This window comes from Schistocerca nitens, chromosome 6 (genome assembly GCF_023898315.1).
Source record: "Schistocerca nitens isolate TAMUIC-IGC-003100 chromosome 6, iqSchNite1.1, whole genome shotgun sequence".
NCBI classification, from domain to species: domain Eukaryota; kingdom Metazoa; phylum Arthropoda; class Insecta; order Orthoptera; family Acrididae; genus Schistocerca; species Schistocerca nitens.
Window position 1 is genome coordinate 548,266,759 of NC_064619.1, and position 20,691 is coordinate 548,287,449.

The window sequence follows — 20,691 nt, forward strand, 5'->3', positions numbered from 1 at the left end:
ATGCTGATAAAAACTTGATTGTGTATATGTATCACTTGATAATGAGTCATCATTTGAAACCGGTACCAGTAAATAAAATATATGAAGGCAGCTCTAGGGGATCATAATTACATTACAATGCATTTCACACAGTATGAAATTTTAGATTAGCTCACAACACGAACTGTAAGTTGGCACTATAAAAAGGCACCCTGCTCGCTTAGGAGCGCTGCAGATGCTGTTGCTCTTGCACCAGGCGACCATGTCATGGAAGTAAACTTCTGTGTATGTGCTAGTCGGTTATACTGAATCAGTGCATTAATACAGGGAACTGTGGAGGTGTGATAGAATAACAGGAAGCGTGTGATCGAGACAATAAAGAGAGCGAAGGTTACTGACTAGTTGCTGTATCAGCGTGGACAATGCAACGTCTCTATGTCGAAAGGTGTGGCATTAGCAGTAATGTCACTCAGCAAATGGACCAGTGGTCGTAAAAAGATCTTAACCGTTACTGCAAAGGAACAAATATCTCGCCTTGTCTGCGACAATTACTTCCAATGCCGACAGAAATTGCTGCCATTAGTGAACGTAGGTCGATAGCAACCAGTTTCCGAGTGGATATTGCGAAGGAAACTGTGTACAATGGACATTTAGAATCGGGAACCTCGCCGCAAGACCTTTACTCATAGCTATACATACAGCTGCACGTCCTACATATCTTCCAAGTGGGAAACAACAAAGTTACTGGACAGTAGTTGCCGGGAGGCTTGTCGTGTCGTCCGACGAGTCCAGATTTTGGCACTTTCCAAATGAATCATTTTGTCTGTAATATGTGGATTATGTAGTTGATATTCTTGGTTTCTCTTTTATACCAGAATTTGGGCACACTTACCCACGTTTCCGTGAAAATGGTCCAGCAAGATCATTTCAAGATGCTTTGTGAACGAACTTGGCCTTTTTTCTGTATCGTCAGAATGAGTATACTCTTCACACTCCCATCTTTCGAGGTGACAATAGGTACGTTCAAAGGATGGCACTTACACCTTTCTCGTTCAACGAACAATCAGGCACTATATCGCATCTTACTCACTCGGAAAGTCATTGGATCTTCAGTCATATGGAACAGTAGAGACAAATTTAGAATAACGAGTCAAATATAAGAATTAACGTCCCCTCAGTCTGGTAGCTGTACGGCACACATCAGTGTGTGGTTGTTTAGGGCGTTATATAACTGAGCATGCTTTTGGACTATCTTCCTCGCCGCATCGAGACTATTGTGAAGACTAGAGTTGGTGTTACAGGGTATTAGTGCTATGACAGCTTGTAAGTAGGACGTTTAGGTTTTTATGTTGGTAACGCCACGTAGTTCTCTGTATGGAAATCACCGACGGTGCTGTGTGCAGTCTGTGGCTGGTTAGCATTGTTGGAATGGGGTGCAATGAAGGAGGCTACCCGAAGATTGCGACAGCAAGATACAAACGAGAACCGCAATCGGGCGCACCCCGGGCAACGTTGATCTATCCGCGGCTAATCCTTCAACCACCGGAACGGACTTCTAAGGAAATGAAGACCAATAAGACCCTACCGAAACGGTCTTTTCTAAGGCCACTTGTGATGATGTCGATAAACATTGAAGGAATATCGAGAGACAAAGAAGTTTTATTATCTGACTTGTGTAAAGAATATCAATGTGACTTCCTCCTGATTCAAGAAACTCATCGGGGCAGTACGAGACCCACACCCAAAATAGATGGAATGAAGATGATCTTGGAGAGACCACATGAACGGTTCAGTAGTGCCATCTTCGCCAGGCCAGGAATTAGTCACTTCTGCATCACTGACTGACAGACAAGACATCGAGATATTAACTGTTCGAACTCAGCAGTATAACGGTACCTCTGTGTACAAACCCCCAGAATCAGATTTTGTCTTCACTGAGCCTGGCAATTTCAGTTACCAAGACTTAAATTTTGTATTGGGTGATTTCAACTGTCAGAGTTCTACATGGGGCTCTAAGGAAACTAACAGCAGCGGAGTGGAACTAGAGACCTTGGGTGAGGTACACGATCTACTGCTCATACATGACCCGAAACTGCCAAGCTCCTTTAATAGTGGCAGATGGAAGAAAGGGTACAATCCCTATAACATCTTTGTTAGCAAGAAACTCGCTGGCTAATGTGCAAAACTGATTGGGGAGCCAATTCCCCATACGCAGCATCGGCCCATAATTTGCACTGTCAATGCAGTTGTTAAGCCTGAACTAGTTCCTTTCAAAAGAAGGTTTAATTTTAAAAAGGCCAATTGGAAGAAATTTAGAGAGCTCATTGATGTAGAAATAGCAAAAATCCCCCCACAACCTGAGATGTACGGCTCTTTTGTCAAACTCGTGCAGAAGGTGTCTAGGAAAACAATACCGCGAGGATGCAGAACACAGTGTATTACGGGACTGTCTGAGATACCAGAAGCTCTTCGATAACGACCCGTTTGATGATGAGACACTTCTAGCAGGCGATGAACTCTTACCAGTCATAGCTGAGAACCGCAAAGCCAAATGGTGTGACCTCATGGAGAACCAGGATATGAATGTGAATAGTAGGTGGGCTTGGAAACTGTTAAAGAACCTTAACGGTGACGCCACAAAGTCAAATGATAAATTTACTAACGTCACGGCAGACCAAGTCGCCACTACACTCCTTATGAATGGCAAAACCCACGGCAGAAAGTACCAGGAACCATTAGCACGTGACCAGGCAGAGGAAAATCATCACCTCAAAGCACCATTTACAATGTCAGAACTCACTGCAGTCATTTCCAGCTTGAAGATTAACAGAGCTCCTGGTATCGATGAACTTAGAGTCGAGCAAATTAAAACTTTGGCTGTAATACCCTACAGTTGCTGCTAGATTTGATAAACGCATGTGTAGAAAGGCTCCATATTCCAAAGATGTGGAGGAAAGCCCGAGTGGTTGCACTTCTGAAACCAGGAAAGGACTCTGATGATCCAAAAAACTTCCGACCTGTGTCTCTTTTATGTCACTGTTTTAAGATCTTGGAACGCCTGACGCTAAGTCGCATAGAAAGCGTCCAGGAACAACAGATCATCCCACAGCAGTCACGTTTCCGACCAGGCAAATCGTGCCGCGGTCAAGTCCTTAACCTGACCCAACATATCGAGGATGGGTTTGAGAGGAAAGATATCACGGGAGTGGCATTCATAGACCTTTCAGCTGCATATGATACTGTAAACCATCGGAGGCTCTTTAGGAAAGTATGTAATGTGACAAGAGATCACCATTTAACATCACTGATACGTACTTTCCTGCATAACAGAAGATTTTTCGTCTGTCTCGAGGGCAAGAAGAGCAGGTGGAGAAATCAGAGGAATAGCCTACCTCAGGGAAGCGTCCTGGCCCCCCGGCTCTGTATAATATATACACAAATGACCAACCAGTGCCAAACATCACGCCCCAATTTATGTATGCCGATTACACTGCAGTTGCAGCCCAAGGTAACAATTTTATGGATGTAGAGGAGAAATTAACCAGTACCTTGGAAGCTCTCTCCCAGTATTATGAGGCAAACCACCCAAGGCCGAACCCTTCCAAGACCCAGGTCTGTGTATTCCATTTAAAGAACAGAGAGGCAAATCGTGAATTAAATGTAATCTGGAGAGGTCAACGTCTCGAGCATTGTAAAACGCCCAAATATCTTGGTGTCACGTTGATCGCACACTGACCTATAAACATCAGTGTAATGCCACAAGGGAAAAAGTCTCAACTAGAAACAACATCATCAGGAAACTAAACAGCGAATCCTGGGGTGCAAACCCAAAAGTCCGCCGACCGGTGTGGCCGAGCGGTTCTAGGCGCTTCAGTCTGAAACCACGCGACCACTGCGGTCGCAGGTTCGAATCCTGCCTCGGGCGTGGATGTGTGTGATGTCCTTAGGTTACTTAGGTTTAAGTAGTTCTAAGTGCTAGGGGACTGATGACCTCAGATGTTAAGTCCCATAGCGCGCAGAGCCATTTGAACCCAAAAGTCCTGAGAACTTCAGCCCTTGCGCTCAGTTTGTCAGCCGCGGAATACGCCGCTCCAGTATGGTCTGCATCAACGCACGTAAGAAAAGTTGATGTCGCGGTGAATGAAATGGCACGGATTGTTACCGGATGCTTGAGGCCAACCCCAGTGCACAAGATGTACTTAATCATGGGGATCGCACCACCCAACATACGTCGTGACATCGCTGCCGAAGCCGAAAAAACCAAGCAAGAAAAGGACAAGCGTCATCCTTTATATGGACACCAGCCTGCTGACCGACGGATTTATTCGAGGAAGAGTTTCCTGTCACGTACCCGAGCCCCGGAAAGGTCGGCTGCAGAGAATCGTTTGAAAAGGTGGGAAATCGGCCTGAGAAAACCCCACAAAGATGTAAAAGAAAAACTGGCGCCTTGTGGAGACCTACCATACACAGTCTGGAGAACCCTAAACCGTATGAGGGTAGAAGTGCCGAAGTGCAAGACAAACCTGCAGGAATAGGGTTTCCTAAAAGAGAATGAGAACACTCTCTGTCTGTGTGGTTCTGTCCAGGATCCTCAACACCTGCTTATCTGACCATACTTAGACCAGCCCTGCACAATGAATGACTTATGGGAGGCAACTGACAAGGCCATATTGGCTACTGATTTTTGGAAGTCTGAAGTCTAGTTCCGGACACGGAAAGTAAGTATTGTTGGAATACTCGCTATTGTAGTGTTGGGCATTGGATGTGAACAGCTCTTAGCCTTGTGCAGTTGGAGGTGAGCCGCCAGCAGTGATGGATGTGGGGAGAGAGTTGGCAGCATTTTGAGAGCGGACGATCTGGACGATCCGTCAGAAAAAGGAAATTTGTAAGACTGGATGTCATGAACTGCTAAATATATTATGCCTTTTGAACACTATTAAGGTAAATACATTGTTTGTTCTCTATCAAAATCTTTCATTTGCTAACTATGCCTATCAGTAGTTTGTGCCTTCAGCAGTTAGAATCTTTCATTTAGCTGTCAATATTGGTGCTCTCTGTATTGCAGGAGTTCGAGTAACGAAGATTTTTGTGAGGTAAGTGATTCATGAAAGGGATAGGCTATTGTTAGTCAAGGCCGTGCTTTTGTGGGGATTATTGAAAGTCAGACTGCGTTGCGCTAAAAATATTGTGTGTCACTTCAGTGTTGATCAGAATAAGTAAAGAGAGAAATGTCTGAGTACGTTCAGTTTTGCTCAGCTGTTTGAAAATCAAATAACGTACAGTAATACAAAATTTTTCTAAGGATATGTTTCAAGCTATAGCTGACAATTTTTTTTTTTTTTTTTTTTTTTTTTTGCTGTGTTCATATGATGTTCAGATGAGGTTTCGATATTAGCCCTATTCATCTAAAAAAATGGCTGTCACTTCACATACCGTGTTACCAGTACAGGTGTGGTATCGCAATACAAATGGAAAGAGGTGTCATAACAAGAATGTACTGCAACCGACGAGTCGTCTTAGGTATGAGTTCCGATTAGAGGTGGGTGGTGTATGTGTATACGAGGACAAGTCTTCCACGTGTATGTACAACGCAGGTGCTCTCTTGTAGCATGACATGGAATATCACGGTGAGCCACGGCCTTTTCGGGGGCATAAGAGCCGGGGAGCACCGCCGCGCCTGGGAAAGGCTTTCCGTGTCACATTACACGGCCAAGTGTCTGCGCTGCGCCGTGGAGCGCCTCGCTGCAGGATCCCGTCTGTCCGATGTCGTATAACCACCGCTCGCCTCTGAAGTGAGTTTCCCAGTTATTCATAAACAGCTATGCAGTTCTCCACGATCGTCTAAATGAAACTATCTGACCTACAAGTCGTTACAAAAACATTTTAAAGAACTCAATGACTTTTCCTTCTGTGTTAAAGATACTAAAATTTAGAAGAGTGTTTTACCAGACACTAGTAGCATTTCTTAAATAAGCATCCTAAGTGATGGCTGTGTAAATACTGCGTGCATACAACCGAATCTTAGTAATCCTAAGTTAAAAGAATAACTCCGAATAAAAGAGTTCAACGTAACGAATGACCCACTGATCAAGGAGGAATAAATGAAACCGCTTAGAAAACTAGGAAAATTTAAAAAAATATATAATTAATTAGATGTAATTACATTTTCCGTCCGCAGCTCGTGGTCGTGCGGTGGCGTTCTCGCTTCCCTCGCCCGGGCTCCCGGGTTCGATTCCCGTCGGGGTCAGGGATTTTCTCTGCCTCGTGATGACTGCGTGTTGTTTGATGTCCTTAGGTTAGTTAGGTTTAAGTAGTTCTAAGATCTAGGGGACTGATTACCATAGATGTTAAGTCCCATAGTGCTCAGAGCCATTTGACCCATTTTACATTTTCCTGCAGACCTATTCAGTCTCTAACTTCTACAGGCATACAAGCTGAAGCAGTGAATTAAAATTTTTGCTTAAGCCGCGACTTGAGCCAAGGTTTCTGGTTTACAAGACAGACATGCTCTCCACTCCACCACACTACCGCTCCTTCTCAGAACGCGGGAATCAGATATGTTCCCGTTGAGATGGAACATGTCTCCTGAAAAATGAAATTACATCAGATCAGTAGATCTACGCCTGAGGAATAGGTCGGATTTCCTGATTACGTACGACGTTAGGGTCCTTTTACCTTTTCAGCCTCAGTGACCGCCAAAGTGCATCCTCACGCTCTTGCTGTATTGATCAAACCCGAAAATACAGTACTGGCCATTACAATTGCTACACCAAGAAGAAATGCAGATGATAAACGGGTATTCATCGGACAAACATATTATGCTGGATATGATATGTGATTACATTTTCACGCAGTTTGGGTGCATAGATCCTGAGAAAGCAGTACCACCTGTCACCGTAATAACGGCCTTGATACGCCTGGGCATTGTGTCAAACAGAGCTTGGATGGCGTGTACAGGTACAGCTGCCCATGTAGCATCAACACGATACCACAGTTCATCAAAAGTGGTGACTGGCGTATTGTGACGAGCCAGTTGCTCGGTCACCATTGACCAGACGTTTTCAATTGGTGAGAAATCTGGAGAACGTGCTGGCCAGGGCAGCAGTTGACCATTTTCTGTATCCAGAAAGGCCAGTACAGGACCTGCAACATGCCGTCGTGTATTATTCTGCTGAAATGTAGGGTTTCGCAGAGTTTTAATGAAGGGTAGAGCTACGGGTCGTAACACATCTGAAATGTAACGTCCACCCCATACCATCACGCCGGGTGATACGCCAGTATGACGATGACGAATACACGCTTCCAATGCACGTTCACCGCGATGTCGCTAACACGGATGCGACCATCATGATGCTGTAAACAGAACCTGGATTCATCCGAAAAATTGACGTTTTGCCATTCGTGCACCCAGGTTCGTCGTTCAGTACACCATCGCAGGCGCTCCTGTCTGTGATGCAGCGTCAAGGGTAACCGCACCCATGGTCTCCGAGCTGATAGTCCATGCTGCTGCAAACGTCGTCGAACTGTTTGTGCAGATGGTTGTTGTCTTGCAAACGTCTCCATCTGTTGACTCAGGTATCGAGACGTGGCTGCACGATCCGTTGCAGCCATGCGGATAAGATGCGTTTCATCTCGACTGCTAGTGATACAAGGCCGTTGGGATCCAGCACGGCGTTCCGTATTACCCTCCTGAACCCACCGATTCCATATTCTGCTAACAGTCATTGGATCTCGACCAATGCGAGCAGCAACGTTGCGATACGATAAACCGCAATCGCGATAGGCTAGAATCCGACATTTATCAAAGTCGGAAACGGAATGGTACGCATTTCTCCTCCTTACACGAGGCATCACAACAACGTTTCACCAGGCAACGCCGGTCAACTGCTGTTTGTGTATGAGAAATCGGTCGGAAACTTTCGGCATATCAGCACGTTGTAGGTGTCGCGACCGGCGACAACCTTGTGTGAATGCTCTGAAAAGCTAATCATTTGCATATCACAGCATCTTCTTCCTGTCGGTTAAGTTTCGCGTCTGCAGCACGTCATCTTCGTGGTGTAGCTATTTTAATGGCCAGTAGTGTACAACTTAATCTACATCCTTTGTAAGGAGTAGTTGTGCCATGACGCAAACATCGAGTCTGACATATTTTAGACACAGTGGGAATCGATACTTCCTTTCCCTCCTCTCCTTCTTCTTCTTCTTCTTCTTCTTCTTTTTCGTCATCATCTTCGTTCTTGTTACTCGGAACTCCTCAGGTATGAACATCAGCGCACTGAAACTTCCACATTATCTTAAAAATTTATGAAATCATCGAATGTTGTATTTTGTCACGAAGGTAACCCCATGCCTCATCGAAACCCGTGTCCATTTCTTCGCTCTCCTGTTGTTGACTTTGATCAATTCTCGTTTCCTGAAACACTCCAAAATTTCCGTCGGGGTAACGCTGTCCAGTGCTGTACCAGCCATGGGTTTTTCTGACGAAAGTGACGCAGAACATCTTCAGTGCTAGCCAACAAAATTCCATATCGTCTCAGTGTCTGAGCTGCGACTGACAAGAGAAACGCGGTAAAACAATGCCATCGGTTAAATTCATGCAATGCAAACATGGTTGTGATAAAATTTGTCTTTCATGAAAAAGAATGTTCCTTAGGAATTTGAGTTTGATAAGGAGTAGGATAGTCTAAGTTACTCTACAGGCAAAAATTCTTCTCAAGAAATGGTATTAAAAGAAACTAGATAATTCTTGACATTATTCTGTTTACAAGATTTCACCAATGAAAACTTAGCAATCAATGAAAAATATTTCATGACAAATTTCATTTACGTAAGATCAACACTCGACAAAGATAAAAATGTAGCTCAGCATGAAAATTTATTCCAACACAAATTCTTTTCGCGTTTTCATATCCATTAACGTTGACTATTCAAATCCATTAACATTGACTGCTACGAAATTTTATTAAAAATAACAAGAAATTCTCAATTCGGTTGTCCGTGTTGAACCAAGAATGCCTAACTGAATGCTGCCGCAATAACTTAAAACACGTTCTTCATTACCTTAGATCCCAATCTTCTCAAAATGATATCTCTCTCAGAAAATCCATCTGACTCAATGCATAATTTTATCATTCCTTTTATACACAGTAATATCTTCCACAAGGTCAATAAAATAGTTCCCAGGAGCACCAGGTTCTGTATCCGACTCTGTGAAAGCTCACTGCCACGGCACGCCGCCAGAGTGCGATCAACATTTACCACACTTGCATCTTCGAAGAGCAAAGATGGCCTAACTTAATCTTTGGTCAGCTCAGCGTCTCTCACGAGACTGCACGTGCATAACTAAACGATAGAAACATTACACGTGCGTCCTAAGACATCCACAACAAGAAAACTACGTATAAAGCTGTACACACACAGCTTTCACAATGCTTCACTGTTTATCTTTGATTCCCAAAGATTAAAAATATTTTTGATTAGTAAAGTGGTTTATAGTCGACTTATGGCGTTTATTACACCCATTCACGCGCGGTACATTGAATGTTTTTCCCTAGTTACAAGCGGAGGCTACAGTCGAAAAAGTTTGGACTTATTATCGCCCTTCACTTTCATTCTGATTTCACACAAAAGTTTTTCATTTTGCCACAAACTGCGTTCATTGCACCGCACTCCAGATTTGTAAAACGCCTCTAACTCTTTTCCTGTCATCCTCTGAATATTTTTCCGAGGACGGGAAAGATTCCTATTCTTCGGGTGACCGTTTTCCCTTTGTTTGGTTTTTCATTTCATGAAATTAATACTAGAGTCTCTAAGGTACTAACAGGTCCAGCATTAGGTACTCACTAACAGGAAATCTCAGACATTTTCTCTCACGAACTAGGCCTCAAGGTGTGACATGTAGCTCGTATTAATATGTTGCATACTGCCATAACTTCCACGTTCCATCACTTCTCCCCCTTCCCGTCATTACGATACTGCCCAGTCCACATGGCTTCAAGCACGCCTACATTATTTCGGCGTAATTGAATCAATCTGCTCTACCTTCTCGGTCACGTCGATAGCACTCATTCTTAAATGAAATAACAGTCTGTATTAATGTACTGACTAACTCCTGAATTACCGCCCATTCAGTGAATGTTTCCTACTTATGGCCTTGAGCAGAGGAATAACTTGCTATATAATTATTTTCTCACACATAGATCGTTCTAATTAGTACCCGAAAATATCTGTCTGTGGCGAGTTCTGAAATGTGATCGTAATTAACTCATTTCTTATGACTTTTGAAACCACTACCTTGTATAGTGGCCAGTAATCAGCTATATTTAAGAGCCTCTTATATTAGCTGTTTTAGCCAGTATCCAAGTGAGCTTACCACACGATATGATAACAATATAAGATTCCAAGCACTAACAAAGGCTCACATGAAATATTTGATTATTTCTCTGCTCAGTCCATATTTATCAATGGCTGGGTGTCATTCCTCTGACGTACGGTAGAGTTTTCCATGTGGGGGAGTTTGGCCTGGAGAAGAAAAATTTTGGGCATTTGCTGTCCTGCCGTGGAGGGAGAGAGAGACTAGCGGTTCTGCTCCTGCCGTGGAGGGAGAGAAATTGCTTGTCCTGGCGCCGACTGGGGTGCACGTTTGCCGAATTTTTAGAAAGCGTCGCATTTCACAATACTGATATGCACTGTCTGGGCAGTTCACAATTTTAGGGATTTGTTAAGCAACTTGTGTTACCAGATTCATTGAGTAACTTGAGTCTTGGCCTCGCCTCTCATTTTAATGTGATATTTACTGAGATTTTAGAGTAAATAAGCGACTTATAAAACTAAGATTTAATTTAAATCTCAGAACCAGGCTATTGACCTACAACTGATCCTTGCTAGCCGATCCTGTAAAAGCAAGTATGGCCCTCCAATTCCTTATTAGTTTTTCTTAACTAGAAAGATAGGAGGGCTAGGCGTTTCTTAGTCATCATTTCCCAGGATTTTGTTTCTGGAATCCTTTGATTTTTCGCTGTCAGAACAGCGTAGTGAGGTATATCTTAGCATGCAAAATCAGTTTTAGCAACCATCTACAGTCCCAAGTCTCATTGTTCAACAGTTGTAGCACTGCTAGAGCGAAGTGTACTTTCTTTGCTTCTATGTGATTAATTTTGGGAGATTTGATTGTAACACTTCGCGTTTGAAAATTTGTCTCTCTTTCGTGTGAAGATTTTTAATATGTTTCTGGTTGTTTATTTGTATCTGATTGGTGTTAGGTTTTCTAATTCCACTATTTCACTTGGCTAGAGCTATTAGACTGCATTCTACGTAGGTTGCAAGAGTATTTATCAGGTCCGTTGGATCTCATGTCGGACATGAGAGGCAATGTCAGAAACTGAATTATATGAAATATAACTGCACCGGCACCCGAGATAGGTGGCTGTAGCATTGCTTTTGAAACAGGGTCAAGTTTAGGAGCCGGCCGAAGTGGCCGTGCGGTTAAAGGCGCTGCAGTCTGGAACCGCAAGACCGCTATGGTCGCAGGTTCGAATCCTGCCTCGGGCATGGATGTTTGTGATGTCCTTAGGTTAGTTAGGTTTAACTAGTTCTAAGTTCTAGGGGACTAATGACCTCAGCAGTTGAGTCCCATAGTGCTCAGAGCCATTTGAACCATTTGAACCAAGTTTAGGATTTACGGCAGACATTTCGCTCTGGCTCAAACAAGTTACAGGAAAGAGAGAGATAGGAAAGGTAAAGGTGATTGAAGAAAACCAGAAACAGACAGGAAAAAAATAGAAAGGAAAGAAGCAGAGGCAGACAGGAAATCAGCTCAGGAGAGATACAGGAAGGCAAACGCAGATGGGAATGAAGCAAAAGAGGATAGAGAAAATTGGGAAAAAATGAAAGAAGTTAATAGGAACATTTGATCCTGAACTGAACTCAGTTGATGTAAACATGGCAAAAGCTTTGGTAAGCGACATTTTCAGACTGAATCGAGATTGGAGAAGGTAGAAGAAATTAATACGTCATTGTATCAAATAGTGCAAAATCTGGGGGAGCCACTACTATAGAAGTCGGCAGAACCAGTACAATTTGCACAAACATAAGAGTATATTATAATCATACGCGAACTGTTAAGAAAGGAGACTAAGCGACCTCAACCTGCGAAACCCCGAATGTCAGTAAGCAGATATCAGAATGATCAATAACGCACAGACTACCCGGTAGAGATCGCAGTCAAGCAACGTACCTTGGTCGGTACCAGATAGCGTCATTATGAGAGAACCTCTTGGAGCAATAGAATCCACGTCCACCAAATGGCTCTGAGCACTATGGGACTTAGCTTCTTGGGTTATCAGTCCCATAGAACTTAGAACTACTAAAGCCTAACTAACCTAAGGTCATCACACACATCCATGCCCAAGGCAGGATTCGAACCTGCGACCGCAGTGGTCGCGCGGTCCCAGAATGTAGCGCCTAGAACCGCTCGGCCACGCCGGCCTTCGAAAAACACTTCATCTCGTTCAGAAACTTACTGGCTTATACTGCAAGCGGAGAATTAAATATCAAAACTTAGATGGCGCAATTTAAAGACATTTTACGGACTCCTGGCCAATCCAGACCAAATTCTAATTCACTAGTAACGATATGGGTGAGGAAGCAAATTCGAAGGTTTTGCCAGTGATACAAAACTGTGCAGCGCCAGCGCTAGAGTCAGGAATCGCGAAGTTGTATTGGTCTACAGAGCGTCTTAAGAGCTCTGTCACTCGCTGCAGCACAGTTTAAATCATATGCAACATACTTCGAGGAGATTTTAAAACGCACCCAGATCATTCACTGTCTACACAAAAGCGGGGAGGTGATCAAACTATACATAAACACAATGCCTAAAGAGCATATGACAGCCCTCATTTGCGTTGTGAAGATCGACTGGAGGCATTCAATGGAATTTCTACTGATGTTGATGAATACGTGCGAGAAGAGGAAAGTACATGTGGTGCAACAGAGAGAAGAGAGCGCAGAGCTTCGTGGTAATATGAGCGCTTAAGTTAAAATGTAGGAATGAGCAGAAATGAATCAATAAATAGTCAGAGACCAGAACTACCCAGAGAGAGAGAGAGATAGAGAGAGAGATAATTGCGGTTTCACGAGAACAGAATTGAGAAATTCTGCTCCCCACTACAATCAGTTAAACCTGGCAAAATATGAATCTTTGTGCAACATGGTTTTTTATAATCTTTTATCCTGTTTGACTGTAAGATTTTGTGAAGATTTTTGTGTGTGTGTGTATATTTAGTGAGTTGCTGTCATTAGTATTTTCGGCTTGTGTGTTTCCTTTGGGAATTAACAGTGCTACTTTTAATAGGCTATATCCTCAAGGCGTTTGAAATAAATGCGCCTTGCAACAAATTATTCAAATGTGTGAGATACACAACATTTCATTTCACATTACCATGGGACAAGAATCCTTAACTACTTGAATGGTGATATCACGAAATGTAACTACAGTTTTCCGGGCATAATTCAGGGTTCTTTCATTGCTCTGATAGATGATATATGAGTTATTATTTCACTTCATTACATGAATCATTAAAAAGATTTAGTTGACCTGACAAAGTCCTTTCACACACGAGTGCTTGATAATTTACAACTGTCATTGACTATCTAAGGATGGCTGATACACTTACACTTCTGGTCATTAAAATTGCTACACCACGAAGATGACGTGCTACATTCGCGAAATTTAACCGACAGGAGGAAGATGCTATGATATGAAAATGATCAGCTTTTCAGAGCATTCACACAAGGCTGGCGCCATTGGCGACACCTACAACGTGCTGACATCAGGAAAGTTTCCAACCGATTTCTCATACACAAATAGCAGTTGACCGACATTGCCTGGTGAAACGTAGTTTTGATGCCTCGTGTAAGGAGGAGAAATGCGTACCATCACGTTTCCGACTTGATAAAGGTCGGATTGTAGCGTATCGCGATTGCGGTTTATCGTATCACGACATTGCTGCTCGCGTTGGTCGAGATACAATGATTGTTAGCAGAATATGGAATCGGCGGGTTCAGGAGGGTAATACGGAAGGCCGTGTTGGATCGAATCGGCCTCGTATCACTAGCAGTCGAGAAGACAGGCATCTTATCCGCATGGCTGTAACAGCTCGTGCAGCCACGTCTCGATCCCAGAGTCAACAGATGGGGACGTTTGCAAGACAACAACCATCTGCACGAAAAGTTCGACGACGTTTGCAACAACATGGACTATCAGCTCGGAGACCATGGGTGCGGTTACCCTTGACGCTGCATCACAGACAGGAGCGCCTGCGATGGTGTACTCAACGACGAACCTGGGTGCACGAATGGCAAATCGTAAATTTTTCGGATGAATCCAGGTTCTGTTACAGCGTCATGATGGTCGCATCCCTGTTTGGCGCCATCGCGGTGAACGCACATTGGAAGCGTATATTCGTCGTCTCCATACTGGCGTATCACCCTGCGTGATGCTATGGGGTCCCGTTGGCTACACGTCTCGGTCACCTCTTGTTCGCATTGACGGGACTTTGAACAGTGGACGTTACATTTCAGATGTGTTACGAACCGAGGCTCTACCCTTCATTCGATCCCAGCGAAACCCTACATTTCAGCGGGATAATGCACGACCGCATGCTGCAGGTCCTATATGGGCCTTTCTGGATACAGAAAATGTTCGACTGCTGCCCTGGGCAGCACATTCTCCAGATGTCTCACCAATTGAATGCGTCTGGTCAATGCTGGCAGAGCAACTGTGTCGTCACAATACGCCAGTCACTACTCTTGATGAACTGTGGTATCGTGTTGAAGCTGCATGGGCAGCTGTACCTGTACACGCCATCCAAACTCTGTTTGACTCAATGCACAGGCGTATCAAGGCCGTTATTAGGGCCAGAGGTGGTTGTTCTGGGTACTGATTTCTCAGGACCTATGTACCCAAATTGCTTGAAAATGTAATCACATGTCAGTTCTAGTGTAATATATTTGTCCAATGAATACCCGTTTATCATCTGCATTTCTTCTTGGTGTAGCAGTTTTAATGGCCAGTAGTGTATTAACAGACTTTTATCTTGAAGAGTACATTTCTATCTGAGACGTGAATAACTGCTTAGTCCTCTTCGATGATGGTTACTGCTTTGGATGTGGTCAGAGCGCTGGGAAGGCGCTTCAGCGTTCGGCTGTATAGTAACCTCAGTACGAGGGCACTGCCGTGCGGAGAGAGAGAGAAAGTGTTTCCTTTAGCCTCTCCCATTCGTCGTTGCGGATTGCAGCGTGACACCTCTAATATCTGTGGTATCGAGATGTGCTGCCGCCGTGATGTGACATTGTGACATGTAGATTATACCCAGAATGTTACAGGTGTTCCACAAATATTCTAGGTAAAGACGTGCTGCTGCAACCATCAAGTTCCGTCGGTGATTACTATCCAGATATGTTTTTGCTATTGTCTTTCAGGAGAGCAAATAAATCTACATAATGTAAACCTAAACATAATGTGTCGCTGCTCAAAACATATAATTGTGTTAGTGCTTAGTGTGGCTCGCCTTTTACTGCTGTCCAGTCCATATGTTTTGTGTTGGCATCTTGAGATGTCGGGTATTCTGCAGTCGTTCATCACAATATTTAGACAAATTGACTCCTTATCTTCATTAGACGCTGTCTGAGAACTCTCGTCGAGTTTCAGTTATTTATTTATTTATTTTTTGGCTCGTTTTAGTCCTTTCTCTGAAGGAGGAAGGCAGACTGTTATTGTCTTTCACTGCACTATTCAGCTGACTGTTGTAACTAGTTTATACTATTGGGACACTGTTTATTTTGTTCATTTGTTGGCAGGGATAAAAAGGGTGTGGTTCATGTCCCAGTTGGTAATTTATTTGCAGGAGATCTAGGGGACAGCGCCAATAGTACTCACCTTAACAGCTAACGCAAACCTACAAAACCTACAAAACCAGTAGTACTCACCTTAACAGCTAACGCAAACCTACAAAACCCGGAAAGAGCTGTTGTGCTCATCGAGTGGATCGGGTGCAGTATTTATCAATGTGGCATTCCCCCTACTTGCTCGGTTCCAGACGTTCTGTCTGTAGTGCACTGCCGCTGAGTCTTAGGCGATGCCATTTTGATCCAGTGCACCAGGACGAGTGCTGGCGTTCCGTCTTCGGTTCAGTGCATAACACATCACACGAAAGCTATTTTCGAGCTTAATTTTTTCACTCACGTGTACTTTAATTAATTATAGAATTGTACCATAGAACTGCTGATATTGCGTGTGTAGTCATAAAGTGGTATTTGCTAATGGGGAAGGCCCTTCTCTGCACATTCATTCTTCAGTACAACAACTCTGATCTCAACGATGGATCACTTGGAAAAGACTTTTGCAGAAGCATGCACTTCGGTTGTACAGGATATGTTTCAAGTCGAATATCACCGCGTGATCTTACTGGAAATTCCTGCCACACAATGTCTTCTTCATCAGAGGATAGAGGAAGAAGTCACTAGACGCCATGTCAGGAGAATAATGGTGGTAAAGCAAGATTTGTTAGCACAAAATGCAATATGTGTCACTATAAACTGTATGATGAGCTGAGCAAAACGAACCCATTAGACAGATTCCTGTGTCACTTCTGGTCGACAGCCTCGAGTAACTTGGTCGGAATATTTGTACTGTGTGTGTTCCACTGACGGTTTTCGCTAACTAGCAGTGGTTTGCATCTTTGGCTTGGGGATATAGTGATACCCCGAACACTAGTCTATGGTGTTAAGAGGAATAAAGAATGGATTGTCCGGACATAAATGAAAACATTTTCATTGCCACCTCGACTCCGTGGGTTTTACGATTAATTGTGAGCAGTTACAGCACCCAGTGCAGTTTTTCTTGGTTAAAATGTCGGGCAAGAAGCTGAGCAATTATTTCAGATCGATTTTCACTTTTTACACTGTCACCTCGATACTGATGCTTCCTTACACCAGGCAGGGCCTGTCGTTCTCCTGCGAGGCCCGGTACTTCACAGAGCGAGCGACGGACTACCACTTCGTTCTTCGTCATTCTGAGTAGTTTGGCGACACTGGAAGCGCCATCACGCTACCGCCCATATCATGGTAACAGAGTACTTGTGGCGTGCGCATGGGCGTTTTTTAGGCTAGGCAGTAGTGCGAGGTGTCCTGATGAACACTCACCAGTCGACGTGCAGGCAGGGAAATCAGAATGCGCTCAGTGTAAAGACCCTTCAACTATCAAAATATTAGCAATAAATTTTCAGAGTGTTCGGAATAAAGTTCATGAATTTACTACCCTCCAGGAAGCGTGTGGCGCGCAAATTATTCTCGGGACTGAGACCTGGCTGAACCCTGAGATAGGAAGTTCTGAAATATTTAGTGGGGGTTGGAATGTGTATCGGAAAGACAAATTAGACACCGTAGGAGGTGGTGTCTTCATTGCAGTTGAGAGAAATATTTTGTCTACTGAGGTCAAAGTAGAGTGTGATTGTAAAGTTATCTGGACACGTTTTACAGGACTAGGGGAAATAAAGTTAATTGTGGGGTGTTATTACCGGCCGCCAGGTTCCACCGTGACGATTCTAGAATCATTCAAAGGGAGTCTACATTCTGTATCGCAGAAGTTTCCAGATCATGCTGTATTAGTCGGAGGCGACTTCAGCCTACCTACTGGGATGTCTATGGATTCATTACAGGTGGTACGACATATTCTTGAGTACTGCTCGAGCGTTAGGGATCCCTATCAGGTCGGATTGAGGGAGGACATAGAAGCAATTCAGAGGCGGGCTGCTAGATTTGTTACTGGTAGGGTTTATCATCACTCGAGTGTTACGGAAATGCTTCAGGAACTCGGGTGGGAGTCTCTAGAGGAAAGGAGGCATTCTTTTCGTGAATCGCTACTGAGGAAATTTAGAGAACCAGCATTTGAGGCTGACTGTAGTACAATTTTACTGCCGCGGGAAGACCATAAGGATAAGATAAAAGAGATTAGAGCTCGTACAGAGGCATATAGGCAGTCATTTTTCCCTCTTTCTGTTTGGGAGTGGAACCGGGAGAGAAGATGCTAGTTGTGGTACAAGGTACCCTCCGCCACGCACCGTATGGTGGACTGCGGAGTATGTATGTAGATGTAGATGGTAGGTTCTTACTGTTCACTAAGGACGGATTGTTGCGGTGTAGTTCACCATCAAATGCGGGAAAAACTTTATTCCACGATTCCCCACTATATCAGTAGTCTGCATCACTTTGTTCTGACTCCTCTATCAGCACGCACCGGTGCTGTGACGTCTACGAGATCTGCAGCCATTTACCTGGGAAGCAGAAAAAATATTACGTCACTTTATTTGTTAAAGGTGATAAATGTACATGTATAGTCAGACCAACACGCTTTGTAAACATATGTGGGAAACAGGAGCGAAATTGTTCGTACAATTGGTCGTAACTATTGTCTTCTACAGTTTATCAATACACTGAAACGTCTGCACCCATTTATCTTCCTGAGAGCACGCATGTCCTAAACCCCAGATTTTGAGTATGCCATTGAAAGAACAGATGACCAGAGCAACCCGATATCGTTCGCAGATTGACCACTTCTGTCTGTAGAAGAGCTGCCGTCCAAAGAGAAAAAAGAGGAATTGCATTTATATAATCTATCTACATAGACCATGACTACCTATACCACGAGAGTTCATATGGTGACATAGAACAAGCCGTTCATAACTCTTTCTCGTCAGCAACCTTGGCTGCCTTAGATGTGAGTGACAAGCTGTAGCACATGTGTACTCTATTTTTAAGGAGGCAGAAGCAAATGTATATGTGAACTAACTGAAGATTGTTACAAGTCAAGCTTGTAAAGTGCAACGCGGAATAATGTAGCCAGATGAAGAAAACACCGCACCACAAAGGGTTTATCCGAATGGGAAGGAAATCGGCATATGCGATGTACACTTAGAGAAAAGAAAATGAGTACAATTACTCGATAATTGGACGATTTATTAAAGAGAAAGTGCTTTAGATATTGAGCTAGTCAGTACCCTATGACCCTTACACAAGCAGACATCGAGTTCGGCAGTGAGTGACAGAGTTTTTGGGTGTCTTCCTGAGAGAATCCATGCCAACTTTTGTCCAGTTGGTGCGTCTGATCGTCGAAATCCCGAGCTTATTGGAGGGCCTTGTCTGTAACGCTACAAAAGTTCTTAGTCGGGGAGAGATCCGGCGGCCTTCGTGGCCAATGCACGTTTTGGCAAGCGCGAAGATAAGCAGTAAAATCTCACGCCTTGTAAGACGGGAATGATCTTGTTGAAATTATAGGCCCAGGGTAGCTAGCCTTCAAGGGCAAGCAACGAGGGGTAGAATATCGTCGGCGTACCGCTGTACTGTGAGAGTGGAGCGAATGACAACCAAAGGGTTCCTGCTAAAAATGAAATTGCACCTCAGACCATCACTCAAAGTGTTGAGACCCAGATCGGTATCTTACTGCTGTTGGGGGCGTCTCCAGACAGCTCTCCGCTGGTCATCTGGTCTCAGTTCTAAATGGGATTCATCAATGAATACAATTTCACTCCAGTCAATGAGATTTCAGGGCTGAAAAAACTAAAAATTTTATGAGGTGGGACCTGGAATAATCGAAAGAGGTTGTCGATTTTTTCAGAGGAAGCATTAGCAAGGCTGGACTGAAACAAGGGAAAAGAAAACGACAGGGGAAGAATGGGTAGCTTTGTGAGACGATGTAGTGAAGGCAGCAGAGGATCACATAGGTAGGAAGAGAAGGCTTAATAGAATTCCTTGTATGGTACTGCAAATACTGAATATAACTGAAAGAGAAAATATAAAGTTGCAGCAAATGCAGCTGGAGAGGGGAGTATGGAAACCGAGAAAATGAGACTGACGGGAAACGCTAAATATGAAGGGTGGTCAGAAATTAGCGTTACAAACTTCTGGGACATGGAGAGGGTAGTGAGTACAGAACATTTTCAGTATGAAGCCATGTCCGGAATCGTAAGGTTTCCGTTTTACGACAGTTTCAATTCAGATGTGTACCTCGTCAACGTCTGCTTAGGGCAAGAGAAACTTCTCAGAGTCCGCATCTCGTGGTCGTGCGGTAGCGTTCTTGCTTCCCACGCCCGGGTTCCCGGGTTCGATTCCCTGCGGGGTCAGGGATTTTCTCTGCCTCGTGATGGCTCAGTGTTGTGTGCTGTCCTTAGGTTAGTTAGGTTTAAGTAGTTCTGAGTTCTAGGGGACTGATGACCATAGATGTTAAGTCCCATAGTGCTCAGAGCCATTTGAACCATTTTTTTTTTTTTAAACTTCTCAGAGTTCCCTGTCCTGGTATGCAACAGCGTGGACGCCATGACGTGTACTACGCAAACGATCCACAGATGTCACTTATTGCCCTCTTTGCTGTGAGACCGAGTCAAAACCTGTGCATCATCGTTTGAGGAAACGTGGTGCAGTACACGTTAGCGGAATACACAGATATGCTCCTTGTGTATGGCGAAGCTGGAGGTAACGGAAGCGCAGCTAGTCGTCTGTATCACGAACGTTTTCCACACCTTCACACTCCATCGCACAAACTGTTTGCCCAAGTTGCACAAAGGCTATGAGAAACGGGTACCTTCACCGTGAGGAGGCAGGACTGTGGGTGCTCCACGGCGACGCCACATTCCCGAATTTGAGGAAGGTGTACTGCGT